A 6,484-nucleotide genomic window follows, 5' to 3' on the forward strand; every position below is an offset into this window, starting at 1 on the left:
CATCTTCTCTATCCATTCATCTGTCGATGGACATTTAGGTTGTTTCCATGTCTTGGCTATTGTACACAGTGCTGCTATGAACATAGGGGTGCGTGTATCTTTTTGGCTTTGTTTTTTATAAATTTATGTATTTTATTTTTGGCTGTGTTGGGTCTTTGTTGCTGCACATGGGCTTTTCTGTGGTTGTGGAGAGCAGGGGCCACTCTTCGTTGCAGTTCACGGGCTTCTCATTGTGGTGGCTTCTCTTGTTGCAGAGCACGAGCTCTAGGCGTGCAGGCTTCAGTAGTTGTGGTGCGCAGGCTCAGTAGTTGTGGTGCGTGGGCTTAGTTGCTCCATGGCATGTGGAATCTTCCCAGACCAGGGCTCGAACCTTGTCCCCTGCATTGGCAGGCACATTCTTAACCACTGCACCACCGGGGAAGCCCCCACATGTATCTTTTTGAATTAGAGTTTTGTCCAGATATATGCCCAGGAGTGGGATTGCTGGGTCATAAGGTAATTATATTTTTAAGTTTTCTGAGGAACCTCCATACTGTTTTCCACAGTGGCTGCACCAACTTACTTACCACCAACACACCCACAGTGTAGGAGGGTTGCCTTTTCTCCACATCCTCTCCAGCATTTATTATTTGTAGACTTTTTAATGATGGCCATTCTGACCACTGTGAGGTGGTACCTCATTGTAGTTTTGATTTGCATTTCTCTAATAATTAGCAATGATGAGCATCTTTTCATGTGCCTGTCGGCCATCTGTATTCCTTCTTTGGAGAAATGTCTGTTTAGGTCTTCTGCCCATTTTTTGATCGGGTTGTTTGTTTTTTTTTGTTGTTGAGTTGTATGAGCTGCTTATATATTTTGGAAATTAAGACCTTGTTGGTTGCATCATTTGCAAATATTTTCTCCCATTCTGTAGGTTGTATTTTCATTTTGTTTATCGTCTCCTTTGCTGTGCAAAAGCTTATACGTTTGATTAGGTCCCATTTGTTTATTTTTGCTTTTGTTTCTGTTGTCTTGGCAGACTGACCAAAGAAAACACTGGTACAATTTATGTCAGAGAATGTTTTGCCTGTGATCTTTTCTAGGAGTTTTATGGTGTCGTGTCTTATATTTAAGTCTTTAAGCCATTTTGAGTTTATTTTTGTTTATGGTGAGAGGGTATGTTCTAAGTACATTGATTTACATGTAGCTGTCCAACTTTTCCAACACCATTTGCTGAAGAGACTGCCTTTTCCCATTGTATATTGTTGCCTCCTTCGTCAAATATTAGTTGCCCATAGGTATGTGGGTTTATTTCTGGGTTCTCTATTCTGGTCCATTGATCCATAGGTCTGTTTTGATTACTGTAACTTTGCAGTATTGTCTGAAGTCTGGGAAGGTTATGCCTTCTGCTTTGTTCTTTTTCTTCAGGATTGCTGTGGCAATTCTGGGTCTTGTATGGTTCCATATGAATTTCAGGATTATTTGCTCTAGTTCTGTGAAAAAATATCATGGGTAATTTGATAGGGATGCATTAAATCTGTAGATTGCTTTGGGTAATATGGCCATTTTAGCAATATTCTTCCCATTTCTTTGAGTCGTCGTCAGTTTCCTTTATTAATGTTTTATTGTTCTTAGCATATAAGTCTTTTACCTCCTTGGTCAGGTTTATTCCTAAGTGTTTTATTTTGGGGGGGTGTGATTTTAAAAGGTTTTTTTTTCATTCCCTTTCTGAATTTCATTGTTGGTGTAAAGAGATGCAGCCAACTTCTGTATGTTAATCACGTATCCTGCTACCTTGCTGAATTCGTTTATCAGGTCTCGTAGTTTTTCTATGGAGTCTTTAGGGTTTTCTATATATAGTGTCATATCATCTGCATATAATGAAAATTTTACCTCTTCCTTTCCAATCTGGATACCTTTTATTTCTTTTTCATGTCTGATTCCTGTGGCCAGGACTTCCAATACTGTGTTAAATAGAAAAGGTGGGAGTGGGCATCCTTGTCTTCTTCCGGATTTTAGCTGGAAGGCTTTCAGCTTTTCACCATTTAATATTATATTGGCTGGGGGTTTGTCATAAGTAGCTTTTATTATATTGAGAGGTGTTCCCTCTATACGTACCCACTTTAGTAAGAGTTTTTTTCGTGAATGGATATTGAATTTTGTCAGATGCTCTTTCTGTGTCTATTGAGATGATCGTGTGGTTTTTAGCTTTTCTTTTGTTTATGTGGTGTATCACATTGATTGATTTGCATATGTTGAACCATCCTCGTGAACTTGGGATGAACCTCACTTGGTTGTAGTATATGATCTTTTTTTAAAATTAATTAATTTTATTTATTTATTTATTGGCTGTGTTGGGTCTTTGTTGCTGCGCGCGGGCTTTCTTAGTTGCGGCGAGCAGGAGCTACTCTTCGTTGCAGTGCGTGGGCTTCTCACTGCGGTGGCTTCTCTTGTTGCAGAGCACGGGCTCTCGGCACGCGGGCTTCAGTAGTTGTGGCTTGTGGGCTCAGTAGTTGTGGCTTGAAGGCTCTAAAGCACAGGCTCAGTAGTTGTGGCACACGGGCTTAGTTGCTCTGCAGCATGTGGGATCTTCCCAGACCAGGGCTTGAACCCATGTCCCCTGCCTTGGCAGGCGGATTCTTTACCACTGCGCCACCAGTGAAGCCCATCTTTTTTATGTGTTGTTGGATTCAGTTTGCTAATATTTTGTTGAGAATTTGTGCATCTATGTTCATCAAAGATATTGGTCTGTCATTTTCTTTTTTTGGTGGTGTCTTTGTCTGGTTTTGGTATCAGAGTGATGGTGGCTTCATCAGATGTCTTTGGGAGTTTTCCCTCCTCTTCATTTTTTTTGGAAGAGTTTGAGAAGGATTGGTATAAGCTCTTCTTTGTATGTTTGGTAGAATTCACCTGTGAAGCCACGTGGTCCTGGATTTTGTTTGTAGGGAGTTTTAAAATTACAGATTCTATTTCACATCTAGTGATCAGTCTGTTCAAATTATCACATCTAGTGATCAGTCTGTTCAAAAACCTCTTGGTTTTTTAGTAGTACGTTGTTTCGTCTCCATGTAATCATTTTATTCTCATTTCTTTTTCTGATGTTAATTTCCAGTTTCACGCTTTTGTGGTCAGAAAAGATGCTTGACATAATTTCTGCACTGTTAAATTTGTTGAGGCTTGTTTTGTGCCCTAGTATGTGGTCAATCCTAGAGAATGTTCCATGTGCAATTGGAAAGAATGTGTATTCTGGGTTCTTTTTGGATGTAGTGTCCTAAAAATGTCAATTAGGCTAACATTTTCTGTTGAATCGTTTAGGATCTCTGTTGCCTTGTTGATTTTCTGTATAGAAGATCTGTCCATTGATGTGAGTGAGGTGTTAAAGTCTCCTACTATTATTGTATTACTGTCAGTTTCTCCCTTTATGTCTGTTAGTATTTGTTTTATGTATTTGGGTGCGCCTATATTAGGTGCATATATGTCGATGAGTTTAAAATCCTTTTCTTGTATTGATCCTTTTATCATTATATAGTTATCTTTCTTTATGGCCTTTGTTTTAAAGTCTGTTCTGTCTGATACGAGTATTGCAACCTCTGCTTTTCAACCCGTGTGTGTCCTTTGCCCTGAAGTGTGTGTCTCTTGTAGGCAGCATATTGTAGGCTCTTTTTTTAAAAAAAAATCCAGTCTGCCACTCTGTCTTTTGATTGGAGCATTTAGTCCATTGACATTTAAGATAATTATTGATAGATATGTATTTATTGCCATTTTAAACCTTGTTTTCCCATTGATTTTGTGTTTCTTCTTTGTCCTTTTCATTTTTCCTTTTGTGGCTTGATGATTTTCCTTTGTATTATGTTTATGTCCTCTTCTTTTTGGTTTTTGTGAATCTATTGTATGTTTTTGATTTATGGTTACCCTGTTTTTCATGTATGTTACCCCCTTCCTATATCTACTTGTCTTAGACTGGTACTCGTATAGGCTCACACACTAAGGGAAAAAAAATCTGCATTTTCTTATTCTTCTCCCCCACATTTTATGATTTTGATGTCCTCTATTACATCTTCACATTCATCCTTTTGCTGTTCACTGTGGTTATCATCACTGTCACAGAAATTTTTTGATTTTTTTTTTTAATCTGTGTACTGGCTTATTTAAGTGATTTACTTTCCCATTGCGATTTTTTCTTTCCTGTATATATATATATATATATATATTTTTTTTTTTTTTACATCTTTATTGGGGTATAATTGCTTTACATCCTATATATTCTTAATTCTTTTCTATTTAGGGAAGACCTTTCAATATTTCCTTTAGGATAGGTTTAGTATTGCTGTATTCTTTTAGTTTTTACTTTTCTGAGAAATTCTGTATCTCTCCTTCTGTTCTAAATGATAATCTTGCTGGGTGGAGTATCCTAGGTTGCAGATTTTTCCCTTTCAGGACTTTGAATATATCTTGCCACTTCCTTCTGGCCTGCAATATTTATGTAGAGAAATTGACTGATAGCCTTATAGTAGTGTTCCCTTGTAATTAACTCTTTGTTTTCCTCTTGCTGCCTTTAGAATCCTCTCTTTAACTTTTTTCCATTTTTATTATATGTCTTGCTGTAGGTCTGTTTGGATTTATCTTGTTTGGGACCCTCTGTGCTTCCTGTACCTGGATATCTGTTTCCTTCTTTGTTTCTTTAAATTTATTTATTTTATTTATTTTTGGCTGTGTTGCATCTTCATGGCTGCGTGTGGGTGGGCTGTCTCTAGTTGTGGTGCACGGGCTTCTCATTGTCGTGGCTTCTCTTGCTGCAGAGCACGGGCTCTAGGCACAGGCTTCAGTAGTTGTGGCACGTGGGCTCAGCAGCTGTGGCTTGCAGGCTCTAGAGCGCAGGCTCAGTAGTTGTGGTGCATGGGCTTAGCTGCTCCACGGCATGTGGGATCTTCATGGACCAGGGCTCGAACCTGTGTCCCCTGCATCGGCAGGCGGATTCTTAACCACTGCGCCACCAGGGAAGCCCCTGTTTGCTTCTTTAGGTTTGGGAAGTTTTCAGCCGTAATTTCTTCAAATTCATTTTCGATCCCCTTGTCTCTTTCTTCCCCTTCTGGAATCCCTATTATGCATGCTTTATATTATCCTGTAGGTCTCTTATGTTGCTTTCATTTTTTTTTTCATTTGGCTTTCTGTCTGTTGTGCTGATTGGGTGATTTCCATTATTCTATCTTCAAGGTCACTTATTCGTTCTTCTGCATTATTCATTCTGCTGTTCATTGCCTTTCGGTCAGCTTTCATATCTGTAAATGAGTTTTCCAATTTTTCTTGGTTCCTCTTTATCGTTTTACAGTACTCTGCATTTCTGTCAATAGCCTTTCTTAATTCCTTCAGTATGTTCATTATCTCATTTTTGAAATAGGTGTCTGTTAGACTGAAGAGGTCTGTTTCATTGTTCTTTCAGGGGAATTCTCTTGGTCTTTAACTGGGAGTGGTTCCTCTGCTTCTTCATTTTACTTACATTTCTCTTACTCTGTGAGTTTAGGAGAAACAGTTGTCTACTGTGGTCTCGGAGGGCTATTTATATGTGGAGGTGTCCCTGTGTAGCTTTGTGGGGTGTTAATATATTTGGTGCAAGGGTTGTTTTTAGTATGGATGCCTGTCGCCTCTTTCTTCAGCGTGTGCTAGGCATTGTCCCCTTGATAGGGGTGTGCAAATGTGTGGTGGCTGATGCCCAGTCCTGGGGTTCTTGGTGGCAGTGTTGGCTTAGGCGCACCCCCCGAGCACACAGTGGGAGCGGAGGTGGCTCTCAACTGCTGCTGGCATCTGGGTGGGTGGCAGCGGCAGCTCACTACTGCCCCTGGAACCCATGCAGTGTCCTGCCCTCTGCGAATGCGCACGCAGGGAAAAAGGCTACAGTGGTAAGTCCCGCCCCTCCCCTGTCACACCCCCCAAACAATGTCACCTGGCCTCTAAGGTGGTCTGGGCTTCCTCTGCATACACCCTCAGGGGTGGTCGCACAGATTCCAGCCCCTCACGCCCCCGCCCCGAGTTTTTTTCCACACAGCCACCCCCAGCCCTCTCTCAGGGTCTGATTGAAGTCCAGGTTCCAGCACCCAGCCCTTGCCTGTGCCGGCGGACGCACATCTCAGGCTGGGGAGTGCAGGGCAACGGCACTGACCGTCTGTGAGGTCCTCTGTCTGCCACAAACCGGCTGCTGTGTTCTCCCCAAGCCTCTGAAGCTCTCTGTCTGTCCTGGCCAATCTCCCGACCGGTGAGGGGGCTTCCCAGGGTGTAGAAACCTTTCCTCATTCACAGCTCCTTCCCAGGGGCACAGGTTTTGTCCTGATTCCTTTCTCACTTTCTTTTTTTTTCTTTTTTTTTCCTTTCATCCTACCTGGTTACATGGAGATTTTCTTGCTCTTTTAGCAGTCTGAGGTCTTCTGCCAGCGTTCAGTAGATATTCTTTGAGAATCACTCCTCATGTAGATGTATTTTTTTTTTTTTTTTTTTTTTTTTTTTTTTTTGT

Source organism: Lipotes vexillifer, unplaced genomic scaffold, assembly GCF_000442215.2.
Source record: "Lipotes vexillifer unplaced genomic scaffold, Lipotes_vexillifer_v1.1 scaffold691, whole genome shotgun sequence".
Classification (NCBI taxonomy): Eukaryota; Metazoa; Chordata; class Mammalia; order Artiodactyla; family Lipotidae; genus Lipotes; species Lipotes vexillifer.